Raw genomic sequence first — 15,284 nt, forward strand, 5'->3', positions numbered from 1 at the left:
TCAAAATGTTATCATTGTATTTCGAGAGTGGGTATGCCACTCTTATTTCAGAACAGAGAAACATTTCTTTTATCTTATTTTCTTTTTTCTTCTTCTTTTTTGGGTGATAGTCCTAAAGGAATCCCACAGAAGCCGATGGCAGGATCTCTGCCTGTGATGAGCCATCAACCTCACTGGGCCTGGGTCTAAACAGGCATAGGAGGTGTGGAGTAAACATATTTATAAGTACAAGCAGACACACTTAAAATGATGCATGTTTATGCTAAAGGATGAACTGGGATGGTCCATAGGCCTGGGGGTGGGGAGAAACCGTGAAAGGGCGAGGATTTTTTTTTTTTTTTTTTTGCAGTACGCGGGCCTCTCATTGTTGTGGCCTCTCCTGTTGCGGAGCACAGGCTCCGGACGCGCAGGCTCAGTGGCCATGGCTCACGGGCCCAGCCACTCCGCGGCATGTGGGATCTTCCCGGACCCCACGAACCCGTGTCCCCTGCATCGGCAGGCGGACTCTCAACCACTGTGCCACCAGAGAAGCCCCCGGGGCAAGGATTTTTGAGCATAGCTTTGAAAGACGGCAATAACATGAACTGGCATGAAAACAAGATTATAGTTATAGTAGGCATTTTATAGCATCATCGTCTCTTTTCCTCCTTGCTATGTGTAACAGGATTCATGGAAATCCATTGGGTCTGAGGATTTGTTTGGGGGGGGGATAGTAGGAGAAAAAAAGTGGTGAGATTATTGAACATAATAAACGAGGGCCCTTTTCCAGGGTTAAGGAATGCACAGCCTCTTGAGCGCGCGCGGAAGGCCTTTCCAGCTCTGCGGTCCCTCTTTATGGAGGCCACACAGCACGCACTTCTTTGTCCCAGCATAGCGGAGGTGCCGGCTCATTTTGTCTCTAACTAGAATAGAATTGACCTGACAGCTGAGTCCTGAGCTGCTGGTGGGAGTTGGCCCAGAGCCACCTTGCTGCACCCTTCGTGTTCTCCTCCTTCTGTCCCTTGTTCTCCCTGTGATGGCAGCCAAAAGCCCCGTGGCCCGTCTCCTCTGTGCAGTGTACCTTTCAGTTGTCCCAGCACCTGTTTCAGAGGATTCTGTTATTGGCTTCTGATAAAAGTGGCACCTCCAGGGGAATGGGTTGAATGGTGGCCCCGAAAGATATGTCCGCCCAGAGTCTCGGCATGTGATCCTCTTTGGAATAGTGGTCTTTGCAGATGCAATGAAGGTGCAGCTCTCCAGATGAGATCATCCTGGATTAGGGTCGGCCCTAAATCCAATGACAAGTGTCCTTATGAGAGACAGAAAAGGAGAAGACACACAGGGCCTAAGAGGGGAGGGCCATGTGAAGATGGAGGCTGAGAGTGGAGTGATGCCTCCAGAAGACAAGGAACGCCAAGGATGGCCTGGCAGTCACCAGATGCGGGGAGAGTCATGGAACGGATTCTCCCTCAGAACCTCCTGGAAGAACCAACCCTGCCAAAATCTTGATTTCAGACTTCAGGCCTCCAGAACTGTGGGAGAATATATGTCTGTTGTTTTAAGCCTCCAGGTTTGTGGTAATTTGTTGTGGCAGCCCTAGGAAACCAGCCCATTCCGTGTGTTGGACATGTTAGCTAAGTGGTCCTTATATGAATAGATGGACACGGAGAGCTTTAGGACTGAAAGAAACCTGGAGACACTAATTCAGTCATTTTTTTTTTTTTAGCTCTGGCTGCACATTAGAATCATCTGGAGAACTTTTAAAAAGGATAAGATGCTGGGTCCCTAAACCTAAAACAACCAAATCAGAATCTCAGGGGGCTGGGTTAAGGGATTAAAAAAATTTTTTTTTTTTTAAATTTTGAAGGCATCCTAGGTGATTTGAATGCACAGCCTGGGTTCAGAACCACTGATCTCTTCGAGCTGTCCCATTTTTACAGATGAGGAAACCAAGAGTCAGCAAAGCTGCCCTGTGGGCCAAAGAAAACCTTAAAACATCCTTCTGTCAAGGCTGGGAAGGACAAAAACAACTCATTCAGGCAGACGAATGAGTGTGTTGGTAAAAATAAAGATTTAGGGAAAAAAGGGGAAGAAATTCATGAATTCGTTTCATTTTGGGGTTTTAGTAGACACTAGTGATGAAGAGGGGGAGGAAGAACTCATTTGCTAATATTTTCAAGGGTCCTCCCCCCAGTCCTGTATTTAAAGAGCATTTGTTCACGTAATACAAGAAATGTTTCCCTTCTTATACATGCATGCCAGTATGAAATATTTATGAATATTATTACCACCTAAAATGAGATTTTCAGTTTCTTCTTATTCCCTTAAGGAATTTGAATAGAGCCTAGATTTCTCTATGGCAAAGTAAATGAATAATTGTGTTTAAAGTCTTATTATGGTGTTTTAGTAAATAACATAGAAGATTTAATGTTCAGAGTAATTGTTAGGGAAAAAAAAAGAGTGTCTGTTGAAACAGGACCTTGGATCAGGGCTGTGGTATTAAATCTAATCACCCCACTTAGGCTGTCCCTCCTTTGGAGACTCATAAAGATAAGGGTAACAGGGTAATTGGGATATTGTGTACTCTTTAAAACAACATGATTTAGTCCAAGTAGGAATCGCTGGGTCTCTAAATTAATCCCCTGGGGAACAAATGAAAAATATATATGTGATCTATTGTCGAGGTATATAGTTTGGTGGTTTGATATCTTTTGGAGTGTCTCACATTAATCTGTCATTAATTTTCACCAGGGCAGTCTTGACGGTGATTAAAGCATACCTAGATAATCAGAAGCTAAAGAAGCCCACGGAGAGATTTACTTAAATGATCTAATCAGCTTTTCTTTTCATAGAAGACACAAAACTGAGGTCCTGATGACTGGAGGGCATTAACAGTCCCAGGGCACTTTTCACAAGAGTCCGGGTATTTAGCCCCAGTGTCCTGGCCAAATTCCAACTCAAGTAATGCCATTTTGTCTCCCGAAAAGTCCCCCTGCAGCTACCAGTGGATACAGTATTATTCTTCCCTTCCTGTCCGAAGTGTGAGGCTTTGTGTGGACGTGGCACTGTGTGCAGCAAATCCGATGCTTCATTTCTATTATGAGGGCCTGCGTTTCGGCTAAGCTGCCACAAGTACGTGGTAGGGGATATTTACGTGACTTGCACTAACAGGGGAAAATGGCGTTAAGACGTATTCTTCCAGAAAACTTGTTTATGTCTTTTGTAAAAATTGATGGTGTGATTAATATTATTAGATAATCATCAGACAGGAATACATGTATGTGCATTTTAATCTCTTTGTACGTTATTTTGTTCTATAGAGGGGTAGAAACAATTATGATGACCAGTGACCCATGCCAGGTTGTATTAAAATGTGTAAAATCAAGCATTTCTTAGTTTGTTTAGAAAATGTAAAGAAAGATTAGAAATGCTCAAAAAAGCAGAAGACGTAAGTGTGGAGTGATGAGATTCTCGATGCCCTCCCTGGTTAATTGGCCTAAGGCTCATTGAGAAAATTCTGATTCAGGGAGAAAAGAGATTAATTCTTTTGGCCTGGGCACTGGTTTCATAACAGCAAACCTGGACAGCTTGACAAACTATTTCTGGAATCCTGTGTTTTTTGAAACAGTCTGTTCACTTTGAGGGAAAATTTCCAGTTGGTTTGCGTGAGCCTGATGCCACAGGGGAGAGTTGGCTGTTTTGTGTGAACAGGACAGCTGATGACGCTCGGAAGTGCCCCATGTCATTTCTTTCTTGGGAGATTGAGAAACCAATACAGAACCTCTTGAGAGGTTAAGGGATACCAAGGCAGAAAGCTGAGAGAAAAGCTGGTTCCATATGAATTGGAAAATAGTCATGATGAAGAAGATGAGAAAGTTCCAACGGTACCAGGAGGTACCCTAAATATTTTAGGTTGTAAAGGTCGAAACTTACAGAATTAAATTATTAGCCAGTATTTAGACATTCAAGCTCCCTTTCTCATTATTTCCTCCTTTGACATTGGTTAGGACTTTTTGGCTGCAAGTGACAGAAAGGCAACGCAAACTAGCCTAAAGCAGAAGAGAGGATGTACTGCTTTGCTCGCTGATGGCTGAAAAGCCCAGGTGTCGGTGGGTCCTGGGGTTATCATCAGGTTTCAGCTCTTCTCTCTCCTAACTCTTTTCCGGGTAGCCTCTTTCCTTATGATGATGGCAAGATAGCTTTTAAGCAAGCTTCAGCCTTATATCCTAGCCAGCTCCGCAGAAAGAGTTTTCCTTCCCCATTAGTTTGAATGAAAACTTCAAGATTATTTGCCTGGGTCTGATTTTAGTCACATGCCCATCTCTGTGGCCAGGAGGACGAGACAAACTGAAGAGGTGGGGCTTCGAGCAGCCACACTCAGACCAGAGGGACTGGGTCATTCCAAAGGGAAGAGCAAGTTGATGCTACCAGAGGAGGAACATGGATGCTGAACACCGAAATGCAGACGTCCGTCCCGGACATGTAAATTATAATGCATTTATTTAAAGGTGCTCACCTACACTTCTTTGACCTTATAGAAGGGTGCAACACATGTGACTATACACACATAAAGTGGAGAATCACGGAGCTGGCCTCCTAGCCTTGTTTCCCACCCAGTAGAGAAATTCACAATTTCAATGTCCATGCTAAGTAGTCTTTCAGCTTCTACTTGAATTCCTTTGAAGATCTTAAGTTTGTTACTCCGTAAGTGCGTATATACCATTTTAATAGGAAGTTCTTCTTTACCACAGTAAGTTGAGAGTTTCCCCTCTCCTCTCTTGACTTTGTGCTAATGGTCCCTTTTCTGCCTTTTGGAGTCACGTGGAGTAAATTTAATCTTTCTAAGCCACGGTCTCGTGGCTCTTTCAAATTCCGTCTTGTCTCTTGGCTACACACACCTATTTCTCTTCGTTGTACACTTCTCTCCCCGCTTCCTCCTGTTCCTTCTTTTTTATAATATAAAGAAACCTTATAGGTGCTCATTATTGGAGGAAACTCTGTGTCTCCAATTTCATGGCAATTGTTGGACATGTAATTCATCTTTAGAAGTTTCTCAAGTTTCTCATGAATTACAGTTTGAGGCTCAATATAAAGAGTTTGTCATGAAAGTGAATTTAAAAAATAGCACTCTCAGACATTTATGTATTCAATTTTAAAAGTAAAGTGAAATTATTTCAGAAACACAGGCCTTTAAACTTTGTTGGTGTGTGTTCTAAATATTCTAAAGATGGAGCAAATGGGGCATGATGACAATAATTCTGAAATGTCCTAAAATAGTCCATGGATATAAATATTCAGTTAACCTGTAAGAGAATAATGATTTTGTAGATCAGAATTAAGATTCTAACGCACACTTGACCTAGTAAATGAACTCTTAAGGAATGTCTCATTGTCTCCCTTGTGTTACTGTGTTTTTAGTACAGTAAGTCCAAGCCAAGAATATTAAAATCTTGGCTTTTTAGAGGAAATTCAGAGGCTTAAAATAAAACTTCTTTATTAGTGATTCTCTACTAGCCATTGACATTTCTGGATCAGTGTCATTTTCCTTTAGCTAAATGTCTTAAACAGATTTGTCTTAGAAAAAGTGTATATTGTTCTATTTCCTGTTTTTTCTACTTTAAATCGATCTCTTTTAATCACTAAATTTTGTTAGTTCTTAACCTTTATTTTTGTTTATAAGCATTAGCAAGAATAAGTTTGATCAACATTGAGTTGCTATCATCTTTATAAGAAATGCAGTAGTAGCAAATTTATTCATTTATCTAGGTGATGATTACTCTTTTCATGAAAAAGTTCTCATTTAATAATATTTTTCCAGCAACTGCAACATATATGTCTGGTGGGTAAAAGTCTGGGGAAAAAGAAATTTGGCATCTTTAAGAAGTGTACACTTCTTACAAGGCAGGGAGGAGAAGCCGAGTGGACTTTAAATAGAGTTATCCAAGCCTATGAGAATGGAGGGAAGTGACCAAAGTCTTAGGAAGATTGTTCTTCACTCTCTCATTTTCCATACAGCTTAATGCTGATGTGGAGAGACTGATGGATCTTGAGTTGGCAGAACTATTAGTCTAAGAGGAGGATGAATTGAGGATGCAGGTGTGGAAGGACAGAGAGGAAGGCTAACACGGAACCGGGTGGAAGAAAGGTGTGCAGCTGCCGATGGTAAGACCAGAAGAGCAACTTGTCACATGCAGTTTCGACTGAAACCCATCACCCCGGCTTTGTTAATGTTTTTACCTAGTGCAATTTCTTTTCCAGTGACTGTTCCAGGAATAACGTGCCAGATGGAGTGAAAGTGTTACTGGGTCGAATGAAATCCTATTACTAGTCCCATCTGCTCACGGCCCCTGGGGCTTTGCAGCTGCAGGATTAAAGACTAATCCTGAGTGACAGACGCAAAAGGGGCAATCCTCATACATAGTAGCTGCTCAGTAAATGCCATTGGATTTGAGTGAAGACATTAGTGATTGATGGGGCTGCCTTTGCAATAAGAAACATGAGTTAAGACATGAACATGTTTTAGAACAGTTTCTGCCTACAATTCAAAAGGAAACACTTCGGTCCTTCCCATCTTTCTTTCTTCTTAAACAAATACTTTCTGAACACCTGCTAAGTACTTAACTCATTTTAGGTACTGTGTGTGGAAAAACAGTCATATAATCCCAGCTTTTTATGAGGTTGAGGCTGTGTACCTAATTTTTTGTCCTCTAACACAAGCTTTAAAAAAATCATCTCAAATCCTCCCGAATTATTGCCAAGTTTGAAGAAAACAAAATAGCACTTTTATTCATTTGTATGTTAGAGTGTGTTAAGCAGAAAATTGTGATCTATTTCACGATGTAAATATAAAACAGACTGGAAAGGATTCTGTGTTCCTCTGAAACTAAAGTGTATGCTGTGGTCAGATTTTTCTCTTCACTCAAAGTGAGGTTTCTCCTTGTTCCTTAAAGGCGCTTCCGTGTATAGTTCAGTGCCATCCAGGAATAAACCCTTTCAGTGACTCATTATTGGGCAGACTCGATATACAGGGAGAACTACCTGTACTGAATATTTGTTACAACACACCTTGCTAATATCAGTTAAAAAGCCCCTCTGCTGATTTGTTTCTTCCCTCCAGTTGCCTATCTCATTCTCAAGATTTTTTTTCTTCTGCTTGCACAAATCAATTTCCTTTTTCGGGCTGCTTTTTCCCCTCATCCCGTCTGTCTGTACATCTCTACGGCACCTATCACCGTAGCACCCATTTAATAGTATCTGTGCTAATTATCCTATCTTTAAGACACAGTGGCTTGGTTTGTTAGAACAGAATTTATACTGCATTTCTAATTATGGGCATTTATAGGTAATTGCTTAATTTTGATGTGGTAAGAACATGGTTTGCCATATTTTTAGAAATAGTAATTAGAAATGCATCTCCTAAAATCATTACTTTAAAAACTTCATTAACAAATAAAGAAGCAGAATAATTTAATTAGTAAAAGTTAATAAAAACTTTCAGTTGCCTTAAATGGTCAATAAAACTGAAGGGGATTGTGTGTATTATTAATTTTTTCTTAAAGTTGAGTCAGATCCCTATGTGCTGGATGTGAACTCATGAATTTTCTTTTTCTGTATCCTTGGCCATTGTGTTTATGATTATTGTGGTGGTTGACCTGGATTGTTTTTCTGAGTAGGAAACACCTTCAACAGATAAAAATCAGCGCTTATCTTGGCTTTGCAGTAAAAATCCCAAAATAGCATAAAAGTTTTTAAGGAGTGAACAAATCTGTAGAAATCAGAAAGGAAATATGTATGTGTTTTTAGAAATCTCATTTGAATTCAGATTGTTTTTTGACCTCTACTATATATTTAAATAGGTACTAGTTTTCTATTTTAAGCCTCCATCATTGCTGTGGTTTTTAAACAACAAAGCAAAACAAAATAAAACAAAAATCCCAAGTGAAAAAAAAAAAAACTGTAACTCCAGAGATATTTAAAAGCATTTCTGTAGAGACACAGACGTAGAGAACAAACAGAGAACAAACATATGGATACCAAGGGGGAAAGGGAGGTGGTGGGATGAATTGGGAGATTGGGATTAACATCTATACACTATTGATACTATGTATAAAATAGATAACTAATGAGAACCTACTGTATAGCACAGGGAACTCTACTCAGTGCTCTGTGGTGATCTAAATGAGAAGGAAATCCAGAAAAGGGGATATGTGTATACACATAGCTGATTCACTTTGCTGTACAGTATAAACTAACACAATATTGTAAAGCAACTATACTCCAATAAAAATTAAAATCAAAAAAACATTTCTGTTCTACAGTGGGAATCAGAAGGAAAATATAACCAACATTGATTCTAAAAGTTTGAATAGAAAACCTTGATAATCTCAGTCATGTTTCCATGGATTTCATTAAAGAGACATTCCAGCTCCATGGTACTCATTACAATTTAGTCATTAAATTTAATTAAATGTAATTCTAATGTTAGTCTAAAATATTAGGTCTCTAATAACTATTAGTGGTTTGATATTAATTGCGAACTTAGAGCATTAGGTACCATGCAGGACAGAAGCCACAGCCTGTGTCCTTGATAGCACATGGGGAGCGATGTAGGAGCAGGGCCATGCATGTGACGTGTGCAAGGGTGGACACCCGAGGAGGTTAGAAATAAGGTGGAAGGTATGAGGGAACAAGATCGTAACTGCGTGTGTGGTTGAGCGTCTCTTTTAAACACCAGGGCTTTTGCTATGTCCTTCAGTCCCTGGAGCAATTGGGCATATATTGTAATGTCCCAAGTGTCCCCAAGCTGAAATCACTCTGGCTTTCATATACCTGTGGCCTTTTGTGCAACCTTTATTTCTAATGCTTTATCTTTTATATACTCAACTTCCACTTTTGGTTCTCCTTTGCAGCAAAATCATTCTTGTAGATTCATCTTCTTGACCGCAGCTTGGCCACCCCTCCCTTCTTTGTGCTCTTCAGGTGTACACTCTTCTCAGATACTCAATACGTTAAAAAAAATTGATGCCACAGCACTGTCACCTTCCCGAGATCCCATTTCAAGTCCTACTTCTGTTGTGTGTAGCAGTAATAACTAGACCAGTGGGGGATTTAGGGGTTAGCCGGGTAAGACACATATCTAAATCCTTCAGATATGGAAACAAAGGAACAAAATTTCTAACAGCACTCCTGGGCATACATAACAGATTCCTTTTTTTTTTTCCCCCTCTTAAACTTTTTTAATGAGTCTCAAATTCTGTGACAGATTTTTGGTCAAGTTGTTTCTATTGCAAAGTACTGAGTTTAAAAAGTAATAACTTAAAACTGCCACACACAAAACAAATGGTCCACAACACATTCTCCTTTCCTTCTGAAGGTTTTACGATGCAGTGTTATCATTAACCAGTCTTTTGCTATTAAACTTAAATGGCCAATTGAGACAAACAGTTCTGAGACCGATCTTCCACCACTGATTAAGACTGAGGTGACAGGTGTTGGGGATAATATTCATTTAGCCTTCTGAGCTTTCTGGGCAGAGTTGGTGACCTTGCCAGCTCCAGCTGCCTTGTCCACTGCTTTGATGACACTCACAGCAACCGTCTGTCTCATGTCACGAACAGCAAAGCGGCCCAGAGGAGGATAGTCAGAGAAGCTCTCAGCACACATGGGTTTGCCAGGAACCATATCAACGATGGCAGCATCACCAGATTTCAAGAATTTGGGCTCATCTTCCAGCTTTTTCCCAGAACAATGATCAATCCTCTTCAGCTCAGCAAACTTGCAAGCAGCGTGAGCTGTGTGACAGTCCGGCACAGGTGCATAGCCAGCAATGCTTTGGCCTGGATGGTTCAAGATAACCACCTGAGCTGTGAAGCCAGCTGCTTCCATCGGTGGGTCATTTTTTTTTTTTTTTTTTTCCGGTGGGTCATTTTTGCTCTCACCAGCCACATTGCCACGACGAACATCTTTGACAGACACGTTCTTGACATGGAAGCCCACGTTGTCCCCAGGAAGGGCTTCACTCAAAGCTTCCTGGTGCGTTTCAACAGACTTCAGTTGACTGGAGCAAAGGTGACCACCATGCCAGGTTTGAGAACACCAGTCTCCACTCGACCCACAGGGACAGTACCAATACCACCAATTTTGTAGACGTCCTGGAGGGGCAAACGCAAGGGCTTGTCAGTTGAGCGAGTTGGTGGCAGGACGCCATCCAGAGCTTCAGGCAGTGTGGTTCCACTGGCACTGCCATCCTTACGGGTGACTCTCCATCCCTTGAACCACGGCATGTTAGCTCTTGGCTCCAGCATGTTTTCACCATTCCGGCCAGAAACAGGCACAAAAGCTGCTGTGTCGGGGTCGTAGCCAGTTTTCTGAATGGAGGTGCTGACTTCCTTAACAGTTTCCTCGTGTCTCTTCCGGCTGTAGGGTGGCTCGGTGGAATCCGTTTTGTTGACTCCAACAATTAGTTGGTTCACACCCAGAGTGTAGGCCAGAAGGGCATGCTCACGGGTCTGCCCATTCTTGGAAATACCTGCTTCAAATTCACCAACGCCAGCAGCAGCCATCAGGACAGCACGGTCAGCCCAGGATGTGCCTGTCATCATGTTTTTGATGAAGCCTCTGTGTCCTGGGGCATCAGTGGTGGTCACATAGTCCTTGCTGGTCTCGAATTTCCATAGGGAGATATCAGTGGTGATACCACGCTCGAGTTCAGCTTTCAGTTTTTCCAAGACCCAGGCATACTTGAAGGAGCCCTTTCCCATCTCGGTAGCCTCCTTCTCTAACTTTTCAATGGTTCTCTTATCAATCCCACCACATTTGTAGATCAGATGGCCAGGAGTGGTAGACTTCCCCGAATCTACATGTCCGATGACAACCATGTTGATGTCTCCTTTCCCATTTTTGCTTAGGTTCAGCAGTGGTTTTCCTGACACCTGTGTCCTGGCGGCAAGCCCGTTGCGAAAAAGCCAGATTCCTTTCAAAATCTCATTTCTTTCTCTTCATTGCCTTTTCTTGCTTCCCCTCCCCCAACTTTTTCTGTCTTTCACCCTCACACGTTGTGATAGAGCGTTTTCTTAGTTCAGAGGCTAAGAATTTAGCTGTATTGATTTGTCACATCGCACCTGCTGAAATCCTAGTGGAAAAAAAACTTGGCACATGAAATAGAAGTCAGTCTGATAAAATTAAACCTCACAAATGATGCAGCTGCTGTGTACATAGAGAACGCGATCCGCATCTTCATCACTGACTGCTTCAGTATTCTCATTTTACATCTTGGCTCTTTTCATTGGGCTTGCATTTTGCATGTTGGGAAAGTACATTTTGGGATGGTCATTTCATCCTGCAGAAGCAGACACTTGATTCATATGGCTATGTGATTGCGTCTGTAACTTAGGTGCACGTAAACTGTGATAATGTACAGATTATTATCTGTAGAGCCGACCCAGGTACAACTTCTGCAGAGGAGAAGCTGATGCCAAGTAGGTGGCTCAATCCCGAGGGACTGTGAGGCCGAGGAGGACGCACCCATCTTTAGGGGCAAAAACATCATTTAAAGGAAGAATGATATTAGCAGACTTTCTGGGGGGTAAATCTGAAGAGTTTTACTTCTTCCTAGGATCTCTGATTATTTTATTATTTTTTTATGGCCACAATGTTTGCAAGGCTGAGACTGAGCTGTGCTTGTGCTAACTTTGGAGAAATGTAGGTAGATGAACTTGTGAAAAAGCTATTTACGTAAAAACAAGTGTCACCTCATGTTAGGGATTTCTACCTCCTTTTTAAAATTTCTTCATTCACTCAAGACACGTGTATTAAGTGCCTACCAAGTACAAGGCCCAGTTTAGGAGCTGGGGATATAGCAGTTCCCTTGCTCTCATGGAACTTCATTCTAGTGAAAGGACACAGATTTAAAAAAATGGTTAATAGCTCACAAATCACTTGGTGCTTGATGCTGTGGAAACAGTAATGCAGGGAAAGAGAATGCTGGGTTGAGGGGTGGGTTCCTATTTTATGCTGGATAATCAGAGATGGTCTCCAGTGAGGGGATATTTGAGCAGACCTGATGGAAGTGAGAGAGGGAGCTGTGATGTTTGGGGAAAGAGCAAGTATAAAGATAGGAGGTGGAAGCACGGTGGTGTGTTGGAAAAAGTAAGAACAATGAATGGAGAGAGTACAGGGCAAAGGAGGTGGGGCTTGCAAGAAGCAGGAAACAGAAAATTCTTTTAGAAGATTTTAAGAATTTTGGCTTCCACTAACCGAGAAGAAAAGAGTGATGGTGTCTGATTTATGTTTTACAAGTCCTGTCTGGTCGCTCTGTTGAGAATAGGCTGTACGAGGCAGGGGTGGATGCAGGGAGCCCCATCAGGTGTCAGGGGCAGTTATCCAGGTGGGGAACGATGGGGTTTGTGCCATGGTAGTGATAGTGGAAGAGATCGGAAGAGGTCACGTTCAGAATATATTTTGGAGGTGGAGCCACCAGGATTTACCTTTGGGGTGTGGGTTATAGAAAATACAAGGAGATAGGGCTTCCCTGGTGGCGCAGTGGTTAAGAATCTGCCTACCAATGCAGGGGACACGGGTTCGAGCCCTGGTCCGGGAAGATCCCACGTGCTGCGGAGCAACGAAGCCCATGCGCCACAACTACTGAGCGCATGTGCCACAACTACTGAGCCCACGTGCCACAACTACTGAAGCCTGCATGCCTAGAGCCTGTGCTCCGCAACAAGAGAAGCCACTGCAATGAGAAGCCCGCGTACCGCAATGAAGAGTAGCCCCCGCTTGCCGCAACAAGAGAAAAGCCCGTGCGCAGCAACAAAGACCCAATGCAGCCAACAATAAAAATAAATAAATTAAAAAAAAAGAAAATACAAGGAGATAAATATCCCTTTTTTTTTTTTGTCTGAGAAATTGGTCAGTGAGTAGTAATTTACGGAAACGGGAGAGGCCCAAGGAGGCACGGGTGTTCTGGGGAGAATCAGGAGTTTGGTGTGGGACTGGTTAGGTTTGAGATGTCTACCCGACATCCAAGATATGTGAAGAAGGTAGGTGGATCCATGAGCCTGGAGATCAGGAGACAAGTCTGGGCTGGAGTCAGCATAGAGAAGGTATTTAAAGCCGTGAGACTGGTTGAGATCTAGTCGGTGTGGGTATATACAGGAAAGCAAAGAAGTACAGTGACTGAGCCCTAAGCCACCCCAAGGTTAGGCAGTTGAGAACCAGCCGTACATGCTAAGGAGGGTTAGCCAGTGTCTTAGTTTCCTACAGCTGCCAGAACAGAGCACCAAAACCTGAGTGGCTTCAAACAACAGAAGTTTATTGTCTCCCAGTTCTGGAGGCTAGAAGTCTGATTCAGGGTGTTAGCAGGACCGTGCTACCTCTGATGGCTCTAGTGGGGGAGTTCCTCCTTGCCTCTTCTAGCTTCTGGCGTTTACTGGCAACACGTGGTATTCAGTGGCTTGTAGATGCGTCACTCCAGTCACATGGTTATCTTCTCCCCGTGTATCTTCACTTCATCTTCCCTCTGTGCCTCTGTGCGTCCAAATTTCCCCATTTCATAAGGACACCAGTCGAGTTGGATTAAGGCCCACCCTAATGACCTCACCTTAACCTGGTTATATATGGGAAATCTGCAAAGACCCTATTTCCAAGCATGGTTACATTCTCAGGTACTGGGGGTTAAGACTTCAACGTATCTTTTTGGGGGGACACAGTTCAATTCATAACAGCCAGCGAGGTGGTAAGAGAACCAGGAGAGTGTGGTATTCTGGAAGCCAGGTGAAGAATGTGCTTCCGACAGGAAGGATGGATAAACTGAGTCAGATGCTGGTGATGGAACAAACAAGATGGGGACTGAGGCCTGACCGTTGGCTTGACCATGTGGGGGTCATTGGTGTCCTTGCCATGAGTGGTTTCAGTGTAGTGGTGAGGGCGAGAATTGGATTGAAGTTCAAGAGAGAATGGAAACAGAGGAGTTAGAGAAAGCAAGTGTAGACAGCTTTTTGAGGCATTTTGCATATAAGGCATGAGAAGAATGGGGTGGTGGCAGTGGAGAAACCAGAGTTCAAAGGAAAAATTTTAAAACAGTGGGAGAGGTAGCAGTATGCTTTACCAGTGTGGAATGACTCAATAGAGAGGAGGAGTATTACAGAGAAAAGGGGAGAATTTCTAGAACGATGTCTTTGAGGTGGCAAGAGGACGTGGAATGTAATAGCCACGCAGAGGAAGGCTGTGTCGACAAGCCCGCCAGGTGGTTCTTATGCACTTCCAAGTTGGAGACCCGCTGTTCCAGTTGATCTCTGGGACCTTTTAAAATTCTATGTCTTGGGCTTCCCTGGTGGCGCAGTGGTTTGAGAGTCCGCCTGCCGATGCAGGGGACATGGGTTCGTGCCCCTGTCCGGGAAGATCCCACATGCCGCGGAGCGGCTGGGCCCGTGAGCCATGGCTGCTGAGCCTGCGCATCCGGAGCCTGTGCTCCGCAACGGGAGAGGCCACAACAGTGAGAGGCCCGCGTACCCCTCACACACACAAAAATAAATAAAATAAAATTCTATGTCTTGTGATGTATTTTACCCCATTAGTTGAGTATGAAATCCCCCTTTTGTTTAGAATAATGATTACTGCCTAATGTGCACGAAGAATGAGTTCAGATGGATATGACCACAGAGTATGTACAAGGAGTTGAGCCATAGGGGATGGTAGCTCTCCCACTGTGCTTTACTCTCAGGGCCTTAATAAGCTGTACTGTCTCTTTAAACTACCATTTCTGCCATTTAGAGGTGCCTCTTCAGCATTGCCTGGGAGATCTGGCTGTGTCTCCAACTGCTATTTTTAGATGACCCTGCATCAGACCCCAGTAGAGTGAAGAGCATGTCATGGAGACTTGAAATATTTGTATTTGGCAGGACTCAAATGCTGTACGACAGATTAATGTCCTAATACCCAAATGCTATTATATCAAATTTTTGTATATTGAGTTAACATAAAATATGACCGAGGACTTCCATTAAAACTTTCCAAAGAAAACCCCAGTTTGGCTTGTCTGAGGAGTGTTCAGTTTTATTTTGTTCACTCAAAATTGTAGCGAAAGGTTGGTATTATCACCTTAATGTGATTGCTCTTTGACTCGCTTTTATTCCAAAATACACAGTTTCCAATAAGAGAGCCATACTTTCTTTCTTGAATCAATGCAAGTTCACTTTCATTTTCCTAATGTTAGAGGACTGAAGAAAGTTGAGACAACGGAGAGTTTTAATCAAAGCAGGCAGCAATTGACTTCAGTTTTAGTAAAATAACTTGGTGTGAACAGA

General features: G+C 42.7%; 1 protein-coding gene and 1 pseudogene across 10 annotated transcripts in view; one reads left to right on the forward strand and one right to left on the reverse strand.

Moving 5' to 3' along the window:
* The window catches only part of LOC117197037 (LIM zinc-binding domain-containing Nebulette), a 250,838-nt gene that overhangs the window by 81,877 nt on the left and 153,677 nt on the right, over positions 1–15,284 (forward strand). The window lies entirely within an intron of this gene.
* On the reverse strand, positions 9,471–10,926 carry LOC101290163 (elongation factor 1-alpha 1-like; annotated as a pseudogene).

The sequence above is a fragment of the Orcinus orca genome, chromosome 2 (genome assembly GCF_937001465.1).
Source record: "Orcinus orca chromosome 2, mOrcOrc1.1, whole genome shotgun sequence".
In the NCBI taxonomy this organism is placed as follows: domain Eukaryota; kingdom Metazoa; phylum Chordata; class Mammalia; order Artiodactyla; family Delphinidae; genus Orcinus; species Orcinus orca.